The sequence below is a fragment of the Leucopleurus acutus genome (genome assembly GCF_964270905.1).
Source record: "Leucopleurus acutus genome assembly, chromosome: 2".
NCBI lineage: Eukaryota > Metazoa > Chordata > Mammalia > Artiodactyla > Delphinidae > Leucopleurus > Leucopleurus acutus.
The window spans coordinates 186,081,828-186,095,728 of NC_139143.1; the positions used below are offsets into that span (position 1 = coordinate 186,081,828).

Genomic DNA, 13,901 nt, shown 5'->3' on the forward strand with positions numbered 1-13,901 from the left:
TGTTAAAAAATATTCAAAAACAATAATAAAAGACAGAAAATTTAAGTGCTCAGCAACTTGTTAAAAAAAATTTTTTTTTTTTTTTTTTGGCTGCATTGGGTCTTCGTTGCTGTGCACGAGTTTTCTCTAGTTGTGGTGAGCGGGGGCTACTCTTTGTTGCAGTGCACAGGCTTCTCATTGCGGTGGCTTCTCTTGCTGCGGAGCATGGGCTCTAGGCGCCCAGGCTTCAGTAGTTGTGGCACATGGGCTCAGTAGTTGTGGCTCGTGGGCTCTAGAGTGCAGGCTCGGTAGTTGTGGTGCATGGGCTTAGTTGCTCCGCGGTATGTGGGATCTTCCGGACCGGATCGAACCCGTGTCCCCTGCATTGGCAGGCGGATTCTTAACCACTGTGCCACCAGGGAAGTCCTGGAACTTCTTTTTTGGGTGAGTTATTCTGTTTGGGACTTGGAAGTCTTATGACTGAGTATCTTTCTGGCAGACTTACATGACTTTTCTAGAAGCAGGTAAGAACCAGTGCATTGGTGCCTATATTTTCTGTTTTTGTTTTGTTTTAACATTGTGTCATGTGCTCCAGGTAAATTTGCAAGGAAGTTTAGTTCTCTGAGACTTAAAGTCTTAATCCTCAGGAATACCATCAAACTAATGTGTAGTGTAACTAACCTCTCTCTCTCCCGAACCTCCATATAAGCTTTTTCCTCTCAACTGAGAGTTTTTGCAGGAGGTCAGATTTTGCTTGCGTTTTGTGGATATGGGCTTGTGAAAGGTTCTGGGTTTCATTTTATGAAATTTGACAGTCTGAGGTGAATAGCTGGCCTGTAAAACCAGGAGTCTTTTTGCCAGGGGAGCGCTCGCAGGCCAGTTTTGCTGGGAGCTTCTTCTCCCTCTCTGTGACTTGGTGACTAATGGTTTCATGGCTTTCGGGGTGGAGGATGTCATTACAAATGGATGATGGGGCTTTGGCTTCTGAACTGGATTATCTGGGCGTGCTGAGTGGGTGGGGAGCAGAATATGCCATCCCAAAATATACCACTTTGGCATATTGATTATTTTGAATTATAGTTTCCTGAGAAACAGCCAGTGCAAGAAGGGCCCTCTGACCCTCCTTTATCCCCCTGAAAGCAAGAAATAAATCTCCCATGTGAAAGGTACCTTCCCTGTACCAGGGGGTAGAAGGCATCCTTATCACCAGAGACAGGGGATTCAAGGCTGAGAAGGCTGTATAAACAAACCTTGTTACTTCCTCACTAATTTACTACCTCAAACCCAAGCTTCTTTGTCTTGTCAATTCGTCACAAATTTATCGTTTCTTTGTCTAAAAGATATAAAAGATGCCTGCTCTGGTCACTTCTTCAAGCCACATATCTTTGGGGCTCCCATATGTACGAAATTAAATTTGTTTTTCTCTTGTTAATGTCTCCTGTCAATTTAATTATTAGACCAACCAAAGACCTTAAAGGGAAGAAGGGAAAAGTTTTCCTCCCCTACACTGGTCTGGGTGTTTGTGTGCAGCCCACTGGGATTGGGGGTAGTTTCTTTCTTAGAGCTTTCACACAGCCCTCAGGCCTCCCATCCATTTCTGTCCACTCTCCTGAGCTCTTCCACGGTGGCCCTGGCCCTGAGCAGGTGACTGTGGGTGGATTCCTGCTGTTTGGGGCGCTGTGTTTTCCCATCTCCTCAGAGCCTGTGCATTTTCCCTGATCATCCCTCCCTTCCCCTCCAGCCTCCAGCGTCATTGTCTCCAGACTGGATGAGTTTTGTGACCCATCAGAAGTTCTCATCTTCATGCTACTTCCCCAGCAAGTTAATGGAATGAACACATGTAGATTCTGAAGTTGCCTCTGTTTAAAATCTTTTTTATTTTGATTATTAGCTTGTTAAACATTTAGGGAGGAAGGAAACTGAGTGTTCAGCAGCCTCTTAGGGGGAGGTTTCCTTCTTCCTTGGATTATTTTTTGTTCTGAGGTGGCTGGAGGGAAAGGAGAGGGAAGGTCACGGCCTGTGTCACGGAGCAGAAGCAGTTATCCAAACAAACAAACAGTGTGGCTTATGTGACATGAGGGTGTAATGAATGCTTGCAGTGTATTGCAATAGTATGGATATGTGTTCGAGGTAAACAAACATAGCTTTATTTTTATGCAAATTAACACGTACCTGTACGCTGAAAGCCTATAGGAAAGAGGAGGCAGTAATCCTAAAACTTATGTTCTTAAGAGTTTATGAGAAGCTTCACCCAGGAAGCCAGGCCTGGGGCCTCTCAGCTGGGTCCTGAGGACAGCCATCCCCAGAGCTGGGCAGTGAGGAGTGGGCTGGCTCTGGAGGCCACCCCAGGGAGACTGAGCCCTTGCCCTGCGAGCAGCCCAATTGGTTTCAGGACCTAATTCTCGCAACAGGAAGCTGGAGGCCTTTCTGGCCCCATTCTGAGGGGATACAGTGAGCCTGGTCCGGGAAACTTATTTATTTGAACCAGTTATAGGAGACTTCAACGGAGGGAAGGGATGGAGGGATAGTGGGGGCAGAGCTGGAGAGGGCAGTGGTCCTTGAGCAGCCCACCTGCTGGCAGGCATCGGAAGACCTGGGCCGCCTTATCTGGGCCTGCCCCTGAGAACAAGGCTTGTCCCCTTCGGCAGGAGGCTGGTGTGAACGAGCCCATCTGGCTCTGAGTGAAGGGACCTTATGTAGCTCCTGATAAATAAACAGCACTGTGTCAGTTTTTCCCCTTCCTCTTTAAAAAAAAAAAAACAGCCCCGCCACCAAAAAACAACAACTTTTAAATTTCCCAGTTTAATTAACGTTTTAAATGGTGACCCTGCAAGAGTTGGCCTAGCTGTGGGCGGTGGGGTTGATGGAGCTTCCGTGGGTTAAAATTTCCATTCTGGCCTCTTTCTCTGGAGGTGACCCAAGGTCTGTGAAACCTGGCCAGGCTCCTTCCCTGGGATTATTAGGCTTGGAACTGGTCCTTCCGGCCCCAATTTGACTTCAGCCTGATCCCTAAGAAGGCTGACCAGCAATGCAGATTGAGTTTTCCTTTTGGGGTGGTGGTGGTGGTGGGTTGTCAGCACGCTGGGGGCATCTCAGATGTTGATCTAGGTCACAGGAGAGAAAAGGTGTCCTTCTGCCACCAGCCTGCACAGGTGAGCTTTTGACACTGCCAGGTGCCGCTCAGCCGGCGGTGAAGGCCGTCCAGCTCGAGAGAGCCTGCCTAGGAGTGGGAGGCGGTGCTGGCACCCGCTCAAGCTGGGAGTGCCTGCCCTTACATCCACTCATAAATAGACAAGGGCTCTGGAGTCTGCATTACCCACCCCCTTGGAACCTGCAGGAGGCCAAAGGTCAGACTGAATCGGAGGAAAATCCGGAGCCGGATTTTGTAGGCGCACTGGTTCCTGATTTCAGGTCTCAGGCTCCGGCTTGGCCAGGTTCCAGGGCTCCAGCTGTTCTCTGGGAAGGAAAAAAGAATCTCTTTTTAAATTAGGTCAGAAGATGCCTTTCTTTCCTTCTGTCCTTGTCCCCCTACTGTGCAGGGATACAACCACCACCTGCACGTCCCTCGGTAAGAACTACAGAGCTTAAGGACTTCGCCCGGGATCTGAGTGTCCCAGTGCAGCCGAGGAAACTTCCCCCGGCTCCGTGTTCCCTTCCTGTTTGCATTGTGCTGGCTGAACCGCGGAGGCTGTCAGAGCAGGCCTGCCAGGTACTCTTGCTTAGCTGTGAAAAGGACTTGAAGAGACAGTGAGCTCTGGGTAACCTTTTCTACCAATCAGGCCAAAATCACAGGATAAAATTTTTTTTAACCAGAAGTTTTTGCTTTTATTATTATTATTATTGGCCGTGCCGCATGCGGGATCTTAGTTCCCTGACCCGGGATCGAACCCGGGCCCCCTGCAGTGGAAGCGCAGAGTCTTAACCAGTGGACCACCAGGGAAGTCCCCAGAAGTTTTAAACAGACGCCTTTTACCAATCCAGTTACATCAACGTTTATAGTCTGTACATGCAGGCTCCTTCAGTTCCTTGATGTCTTAGGTTCTCTGAGGTGAGGACATTCTGAGGCTGGGGGCTTCCTTCGTGGTACCCAGGTGAATCTGAAATCTGTTCATTCACTTAACTGTGCATGGGACTCCAGATGTGACTGACAGCAGCAGGAACCCACCAGATTCCTCAGCACAGAGCCTACGGTCTTCAAACTTTTCGAGGGTCCACAAAAATACTGGAGACCTGAAAAGAAAAAGTATCTGCTCCCTCTACTCATGGGAGTTATATGAGAATTCTATTTAATGAGAGATATGGGTCCATTTATTTATTTGTTTATTTGGCTGCACCGGGTCTTAGTTGCGACATGCAGGATCTTTAGTTGTGGCACGCGGGATGTAGTTCCCTGACCAGGGACCGCACCTGGGCCCCCTGCATTGGCAGCACGGAGTCTTAACCACTGGACCGCCAGGGAGGTCCCTGGGTCCATTTTAATATGTCTGTGAGAATAAGGCTGCCTGGGCCCACGAAGGACTTAAACCACCCTGTGGCCTGCCCTCAGAGAGCTTCCAGTTTGGAGGTGGAAATAGAGGCACAGACACCCAGGTGCAGTGCTTGTGCAGTGCTTTGAGTAGAGGAAATTTGGGTGAGTGTGCAAACACAGGCTTCAAAAAGGTAACGATTGAACAGTGAACAGTAAATAGGGAGGAACATTCTAGGCTGAGGGTACAGCAGATGTGAAGGCCGGAGGTGCTGAATGAGCCTGGTGCAAGTGGTAATGAAGGTGGCCACCCGGCAGGGCTTCTCATCCTCGGCACTATGGGCGTGGGGCTGGGGGGACGGGGCGCGTCCTGTGCACTGTAGGTGGTTCTTCCCAGGAGCATCCTCCCAGTTGTGACAATCAAAAATCCTCCTTTCTCCAGACATTGCCAAGTGCCCCCATCTGAGAACCAGCGCCAAGCAGGGACCGTGGTGGATGGCCAGGGGCTGCCTGCCCGCCCCTGCCCGAGGGTGCAGTGGAGGGAGCCCCTTCCTGTCTAGCGTGCGGGTTTGTGCCTGCCCCCGTGTCCTCTGGTTTGTGTGACGCTCTATGTGCAAGAGTGGCTGGCAGGCTCTCTCTGAGGGGAGTCAGGCCACGGAAAGGAAGGTGCACCCCGAAGCCCCCTCCCCAGGCTGGCTGGTTTTCTGTGTTGATGCCTTTCCCCCTGTTGTCTGGGCAGCCAGGCAGGGTGGCTGCGCTCTGGATGTTGGGCGGCTTTGAATGATGTCATGTGGATTTGATTTTAATGCTTCGAGAAGTTCACCGAAGGGCCTTCATCAGAGCGGCTCACACCTGGAAGAGAAAGTGCCCTGTTGCTGTGAAGGGGCAGGTGGCAGCTCTGAGGTAGGAGGTGTTGGGAGGGTGGGTGTTGAGAGTTCCGGAATCTCCTGTGCAGCAGACCTGCGGCCGGGGAGGAGGGCCTATTGGTGTCTGGGCTTCCCAGCTGCTCCCCCGCAGATGAGGGCCGCCCTGGGGCCTCCAGAGCAACTGCAGCCTCTCCTGCTGCGACCCCACTTCCCAGGGGCTTTTTAGTGTTTTCTTGACCTTTAATTTTGATTTCAAATCTACAGAAAACTTGGAATAGTGCAGTGAACACACCTGTGCCCTTTACCTGGATTCACCAGTGTTAACCTTTGCCGTATTTGCGCACGTACTGTCTCTGTTCATACTCACACTCACACATACACACACACACACTAACACATGCATATACACATACACGCTCACACACATACACATAAACACTCACACACGTACACACTAACAAACGCATATACACAGACACAAACACGCACATATACACATATACACGTAAACACATTCACACACATACACACACACAAGCACACTCATACACGTATACACACTAACACAAACACATGCATATACACATACACGCTCACACACATGTACACATACACACATAAACACTCACATACGCATATATACATATGAACACAAACACATACATATAACGTACACACGTATACACACACATAAACATACACATACACACATACACATATATACACATACACACACATAAACACATACACACTAACACAAGCACATACACACTCACATGCATAAACACACATACACACATACACAATAACACATACATATACACATACACGCTCACACACACATACACAATAACACATACATATACACATACACTCTCACACACACATACATACACAATAACACATACACATACACGCTCACACACATATACACATACACACATATACACATGCACACTAATACAAACACACATATATACACATACACACATATACATACAACACTCACACATACACACTGATATATACATACACACTCACATATACATGCTCGCACATATACTCACACACATGCATACATATACACACACACTCACACACACACTTTTTTTCCAGAACCATTTCAGAGTAAGTTGCAAGCATTGAGACATTTCACCCTTAAATACTCAGCCTGTATCTCTCAAGAACCAGGATATTTTCCAATGTATCCACAATATATTCATCACATTCAACACATATAACATTGATACACTACTAATATCTAATAAATACTCCCTATTAAATTTTCTCCAGTTGCCCAATAGCAGCCTATGACTCCCTCACCTCTCCCCTCCCTGGATTCCATCAAGAACCATTCCCTGTATTTAGTTCTTATACTGCCTTATTTCATGTTCTGATTAGCAGTTATTTTGGGTTCTGGCTTGTCTTTTCCCTGTAAAGTGGGTTTTCATTTCAATTTCAGTTAAAATGGCTAATGGGACTTCCCTGGCAGTCCAGTGGTTAGGACTCTGTGCTTCCAGTGCAGGGGGCACAGGTTTGATCCCTGGTTGGGGAACTAAGATCCCACATGCCATGGGGTGTGGCCAAAAAAATAAAATAAAATAAAATAAAATGGCTAATGTTTCTATCAGCTTCTGAACTGGACGGGGCTGATAGGATGGAGAGAAAGCGTGGATTTTCAAATCCAGGCTTGTCACCTGTTAGCTCCATGGCCTTGAGCAGGTTACTTATCTTCTCTGAGCGTGGGTTGTCTCATCTATAAAATGGGAATAATTCCTGCCTTGCAGGCTTGTCGTGAGGACCCCATGTGCTGAACAGGCCTGACATTGTGCCTGGCCCTTAGGAATGCTCTAGCAACCACAGTAATTATCACTGTTGTTCTGCAACTTCACCTGGCTTCACAGAGCAGGAAGGAGCTTTGGGGCAGGCTGGAATTTGGGTTGGTGACCTCAGGACAAATTCCTTATCCCAAGCTCATCACCTAAGAATGGTGCTGCGTCCTGAGCGGCTCTGCTGTCATTACACCTGTTTTGCTCCTGCTGGTGGAGTGCGGTTCAAGAACGCCGAGCCTGGGTCTGGGTGGAGGAGGCCAAAATGTGGAATTTATTTATTAAGGTGGTTGCTCACGAGGCCCTAGAGTCCGGGAGGTTGCGATTTAATTACTGAGAGTGGAGCTTGTGGAAGTTCTCTCTGGTGCCCCAGCTTTGATGTCGCTGGGGAACCTGAGGTGCCACCCCAATTGGGACTCTCAGCCCGGGCTGCAGATGAGGCTCAGGGCTGCCTTCCTCTGCTGAGCGTGTTTCTGTCCACTTACCTGTTTACTGGAGAGCAGTGTACCATGGGGGGGAGCCTGGACGTTCTGGGTTCGAATCCTGCCCCAGAACGGACTAGGACGGGCTAGCTGGGTGAGCATAGACTAGTGCCCTCATTTGTAAAACCTTATAGGGTTGCTTGTTGCAAAGACTGAATGATTCATATACGTGGAGGGTTCAGAGCAGCGCCCGGCCAACAGCAAGCCAGAATGTATGTCAGCTGTTTCTTTAAAGCAGTGTTCTCACCTGGGGGGGACTTTACCCCCCAGGGAGCACGTGGCAAAGTCTGGAGACATGCTTGGTTGTCACAACCAAGGGGGAGGTGCTTTTGGCTGGTAGAGCCCAGGGAGGCTGCTAAATAACCTCCCATGGGTGGCACAGTCACCGCAACAGAGAAGTATCCAGTCCAGAATGTCGCTAGTGCTGAGGCTGAGAAACCAAGCATTCCGGGCAGCACGTGGAACATGGAAGGAGGTCGTGTTCCTCACCACCCCCACCCTTATCCTTCCTTTGATCTGCTCCCCTCCCCCTCCTCCCCTCGCTGGTGTCCCTCCCACTGTGCCCAGGGCCCCAGTCCAGCTCCCCCAGGCTTCCCCTGGCTCACCTGCTCACCTGACCACTGACACCTCCTTTTCCTCTCAGCCAGCTCGGTCTTTTATCAGAGTACCTATCTCCTTCCTCCTTACTAGGTTATTTACCCGCTGATTACTTCTCGTTTATTTCATTTTGTCTGTTCTCCCTTCTCCCTAGAATGTACATAGGGACTTTGGCCTGTTTTTGCACTGCTGTATCCCAGTCCCAGTAAGTGCTCAGAACGTCTGTTGATTGCATGGATGAATGCGTTCCTCAAGGCCACACGGCTGGTACGTGACATGCCAGGATGTCAGTTCTTCGCCGTCACCCATGTCGCTCCTTCTTCCCAAAGTGCCCCCCCAGCCCCCCGCCCCATCCAGCGCAGCGTCTCCTAGAAGTTCCCCAGACGTTTCCCGGATCTGGTCAGTCACCACGTTCTGACTCCGTCTCCAGAACGCTTTGTGGATGTGCATGGTGATACCGACTTCATCTGAAGGACGAGTCTGCTCTGTTTCCACCCAGGGGCTTCTCCGTGGCCCTGGGAGCCCAGCCCCAGCTGTTGGCCTGTCCTCAGGGCCGTCACCAGCAGACCGGCAGCTGGCACGTCACACCCACACCCCCTCCCGCAGCCGCAGTGCAGTCCAGGCTCCGACACTGCTCCTGTCCCGCAGTTCCACCTGCCGAAGTGTCCCAAGCCCTCCCACCCTCACCGTCCCTTCTCCGTCACCCTGCAGCCCAAGCCCGGCCCTCACCTGGCCCAGCAGGGACCTCCCCTCCAGCTTCTCTCCATCTCTCCTCACACCGCAGCCCTCACGCCACAGCCACAGGGGTCTCAGGCTTTACCCGACTCTCCCGCTTGAACCTCTCCTCACCCCCCCGAGACCCATGTGGTCCAGTACCTTGAGCCCCCTCACCTGCCTCCCTGGCCTCAGCTACACCTTCTTCCTCCAGTTTTCCCAAAGGCCCAGTCTCTTCCTGTTTGAGGACCTTTACGTGTGTGTGTGTGTGTGTGTGTGTGTGTCCCCCAACCCAGCTCCTCCTGACCTGAGTAACAGCTCAGAAGTCACCTCCAAGGGTGCCTGCCCCCAGGGCGAGGTCAGATTCCCAGCTGCGCGTCCTAGGGCACCTTGCACTTACCACCCCCGACCCCTGACCCCCATCATTTATCACCATCTGAGGCTCTGTTTACCAGGGTGTGACTTGATTCATGCCTGTCTCCCCTGCTCACTGGGAGTCATTATCACAAGCATGCTCGCCTGTGTATCCTCAATGCCCAGCACAGGGCCTGGCATATAATAAACAGATGCTCAGTAATTGTTTGTTCAAAGAATGTCTGTTCCCTCTGCCTGCAGCGCGCTTCCCCATCTTCCCTACCAGCAAACTCCTATTATTCATCCTTCAAGACCCAGTTTCAGGGTCTTCTGCTAGGAGCTGGTCCCTCCCCTTCCTCTGTGTTGCCACAGAGCTTTGCGCATCCCCTTACTCTGCCACTTAACTACACTGGGTCGAGGCCCTGGGTTTTTTCCTCTCACCTCTGAGCTGCTCAGGGGGAGGTGCTGGGCACGGCACGTTACGTGCAGTTGGCACTCTTGGAAGTGTTTGTGTTTTTAACCTGACCTATCTTTTTGGTTCATTGTTACATATTATTTGTGTTGTTTTCCATTTGCCTTGTGCAGTGTGGTTTCCTCAGCCATTCTGGAAGCTCCTGGAAGGCAGGCTTAGTGTCACAGCCCCACCTTTGTACCTCCTGCTTCCTGAGCCTGACACAGGGCTGTGTTCACCTAGAGAGGTTTTATTCTAGTAAATCTTTCCTGAGTCCATGTCATGTCTACGTAAGGTTACGGTCCCCTTGGCAGTTGAGAGCACTTGACATCCTTGCCCTCATTCTGGACTGGCTAGATAGTTGGTGGCACCCGATGCAGGACCCCTTGTTAAAAGAGTTATTCAGAATTGTAAGACGGCAACAGGAGAGCATTAAACCAAGAGTAGGGCCCTTATGAGTGCTCGGACCTGTGCTGGTGCCCAGGCCTCATACTCATGAAGCCAGCCCTCATCTCCTTGCATCCTCCGAGGGAGGACACGGTAGAGGTCCTGATTTCCTTTTGACCAGTGGCAAACTGGAGGGCTCAGGGGGCAGTGACTGACCTCAGATTGCACAGCTGACCATTGACAGAGTAGAACGGGAAACAGAGTCCAGCTCTGGAAGCGTGCTCACCGTCTCCACCGGCTCTGGGGCCCCAGGCGCTTTGGTCCTCGGTTTCCTCCTCTGTAAATTGGGAACATTGACCTGATCATCGGGTGGCAAATGGAACAGCTGGTGTGAGTCCCCAGATGGTCCCATCAGGAGCCACCACATCCCATAGGCGCCCTCTCCTTCAAGTCATGAAGCCAAGGTTCCTCTCTGTTTCTTGGACAGTCCGAGCCCTGTAGACAGTAGGAGGCTAATTGGCTGTTGGGGTAGTTGGAAAATTAAAGCCCCTCAGAAGTGGGAGAAGGTTGTCTCTTTTCATCTCTTTTTGAAGGAATGTGGGGACTTGGGTAGAAGGTTCCCCAGGGATCCTTGGTATTTCAGTGCTTTGATGTCTAGAGGAATAAAAGAGCAATTAATCGTTGTAAATGTCTTTCCCGTAGGGTAGGCTGAGGGTGGGGGGTGGCAGTGACGGGTGACTGCTCTTCCATCCCAGGGCCATCACTGGTCTAAGGGCTCTGCAGACCAGAGACCCAGGGTCAGAGCAGCATCTCCCTGTAGGGGAGGCTTCTGAATCTCACTTCCTCTGGAAAGCACGTTTTCCTCAGCCTCTTGGGTGGGTGAGTAGCAGAGATTGCTGAAGACAGATGGGTTGCAGAGCTCCCCTTGGTCCCCTAGAATAGGTTTCTCAATTATCCAAAGACATCTGTCCTCACCGCAGGGCTGAGAGCCAGGAGTCCACCTTTAAACCAAGTGCTCTGAGGCCCACACGCCGCAGTGGAGGGGTGGCCGGGCTGCCACGGGCAGGCGAGACTCCGGCCCCCCCGCCTGCACCTCCACCCACCATTAGCAGCCTCCCTCCTGCCTGGTCAACCTGCAGAGGACCCAGACGATGAGGGTGTGTGTGGAAGGCCAAAGAAGAGAAGAGAATGTTCTCTGATTCCTAGAAGAGGTGTGTTTGGGGCAAGCACACCTGTGGCCAGACTAGTAGGTTTTAAATTATCTGAATCTGTGGGGGGTGTGTGTGTGTGTGTGTGTGTATGTAAACTTATGTTTCCATATACAACTACAGATGTTCCCCAGGCACACAAACACCATGCAAGTCTGAGCACAAAGTGGGCGGAGCGCCGAGGTAGCTGTGCCTGGCTTGTCGTGTTGTTTGGTGGGTGGGATGCCTTCTCGGGCAGGTGCAGGACTTGCCCATCAGCTGCCTGGAAGTGATTCACTCTGGTCCTCGACATCTCCCAGCGCGGCTCTCAGTCGGCCTCGGTGACTAACCCAAGGGGAGGAGGGTGTGTAGTGACCTGCTTTGGCAGGAAATGACAGTGCATAGCTGCAGCCAGCACCTTATCCCAGGGTGCTGGTGCAAGTTTCTGGGCTGGCCAGACATACAGATATTTCTAGACCGTGCAGGGCCCTTGGCCACAAGCTTCCCGCCATCCGCCTATATCCCACAGCACCGGCCGTGGCTCCTCCTGGCTCCTCCCGTGACCTGGGTTCTGTGTTTCCACAGGGCTGCACCTTCCTCCTTCTCCCCGGCCACAACCTGCCCGTCACAGTTGAGCACCTGTTTTCCTGAGGGTGATTTCCAGAAGCAGGTAAGGACCCCAGGGGAAGGACGTCTGGTAGAGTGGCCATAGAACGGCGTTGAGGAGAGGGCCTTGGGTACTGGCTCTAGGGCTGACCGTGAAGCTAGCACATCTCATATCCTTTCTTCATCGTCCCTGATAATGCTCATTGCTTCAGCTGTGTGGGTTCTTAACCGTGAACGTTGTGGTTCTGCTGATGTCTTTTAGGCTGTTAAGATGTGTGAGGTCTGAATTAATATTTTATATAAGCTCTGTGAGTCACACAGTTATATGGCACTGTATTTTCATGCAATGTAAACATTGTACAGACGAAAATGTACATTTTAAAACATGAACATCTAAAATATATCACATTTTTTTTAAATGGACGAAAGTCAAGTGCTGGGACCCATGGGGGAGAGGTGGCTTGTGTACCTATAGGCGCCCCCTGTTGTCTGGCCAAGCCCGAGGTCAGGCAGCATTTACAAGCAGGTGGTAGACCACCCTGGGTATAAACGTATATTCCAATTTACATAAGTGTGGGTGTTAAACAGCATTAGCTTTAAGTTTATAAATAAAAAGGAGTGCAGGTGGCTGTGTTTGTATTTGGGCGCCCCCCCCCGCCTGTCAAAGGGAGGCCAGCTTTCAAAGTCGTTTATCAGAATGGGTCTGACTTGTGCATGTCCTGCTCTCTGAGTCTTTCCTGCTCTACCTCCCAATTCTTCCAAAGTGAGATCAGCTGTTTCCAAGCTGGAGCTCATGTGCATAGAGATTAGGTCCCTCTAATCTCTGGGCAGGAATGTGGTATCTTACGGACAACCTCGATGCCTCCCAGAAAATGTGGTGCGCCCTCCCAGGCCACGAGCCACATTGTCACTTTGTAAGCACCCTTCCCAGTGGTTGGGAACCCCTTCCTGACTGTCTTTCACCTACCAACCTTCCTTCAACAGAGATGCAGGCTCAGAACCAACAGAAGTGTATAGAAGGTGTGTGTGGGGGGGTGAATGCATCTGTGTGTCTGCAGTGAATGTATGGAACTCAGTTTCTCTGAAGTGCATTTGTCCCAGTCAGGTGTGATTTTCTGGAATCACACCCACTTTCGCGTAAGCCGTGGATATCTGTGACACAGCATCCACTTAGCCACAAGCCTCTCCCCTTGCCTTTCGTTTGCATAGTTGATAGTTGCCTGTTTCTTTCCATTTTCTATGTTTTGGCTCATGTATGCCTTTCCCTGTTTAGCTTCCAGAATGTTATATCTTAAGAGAGGGAGCAGGTCTGTCTCTGACTTGGGCAGTTAACACTGAGGGATTTTCTTAGGATTTAGGATGGAAGCTCCACCATCTTAGGCGGTGGTGTGTTTGTGGGGTCGCCAGGAGACCATACGTGAGAAGCAGCATTACCTTACCTTCAGCTCTCACAGCTGAGGACTGAATGAATAATTATTGTGTCCAAATTCTTTGCAGTTTGGACTTAGGTAATTTAAACACATTTTAGTGGAGACCAGTTCTTGATCCCTACAGGGAAGAATAAGAATTCTCAAGTGAAGTTAATCTGATGTGTGTCAAAACTGTGATGAAAACTTAACCACATGTTCGCTTGGATAGGCACCAAACTCAAACGCACTGTAATACACTTGCAGCATTACCAGCGACTGAAAGGTCGTTGTTGTTTGGGTTGATTGTGGTTGATTCTCTTCAATTATTTCCTTCACATTGGCACCCTTGATGCAGCTTCTGTTTCGGACAGAATTATGTAAACAGGTCCCAATGTTCCCGTCCATCAGGATTGGAGTGTGGAGGGCAGGAACACGTGTTCACGCCGCCGTCGGCCCTGACCCATTCCTGGGTGTTCTCTCTGTCAGGCAGCAGGGTGGAGTCAGCTCAAACTAGAGCTCGAAGAATCCTAGAAGACCAGCAGTTTTAGGAAGGGCAGGAGTCCTCCCAAGGCAAG

At 50.5% G+C, this 13,901-nt stretch overlaps 1 protein-coding gene across 2 annotated transcripts in view; it reads left to right on the forward strand.

The window, feature by feature from the left end:
- CTNNBIP1 (catenin beta interacting protein 1) overlaps positions 1-13,901 on the forward strand; it is a 51,098-nt gene that overhangs the window by 11,149 nt on the left and 26,048 nt on the right. The window contains exons 1-2 of one of the 2 annotated variants that reach the window (XM_082865492.1): positions 3,645-3,688; positions 11,897-11,981. The gene's annotated coding sequence lies outside the window, so the exon portion shown is untranslated. Of the gene's footprint in view, positions 1-3,644; positions 3,689-11,896; positions 11,982-13,901 lie in introns of those variants that run through there. The other variant, XM_082865493.1, reaches the window with a different exon arrangement.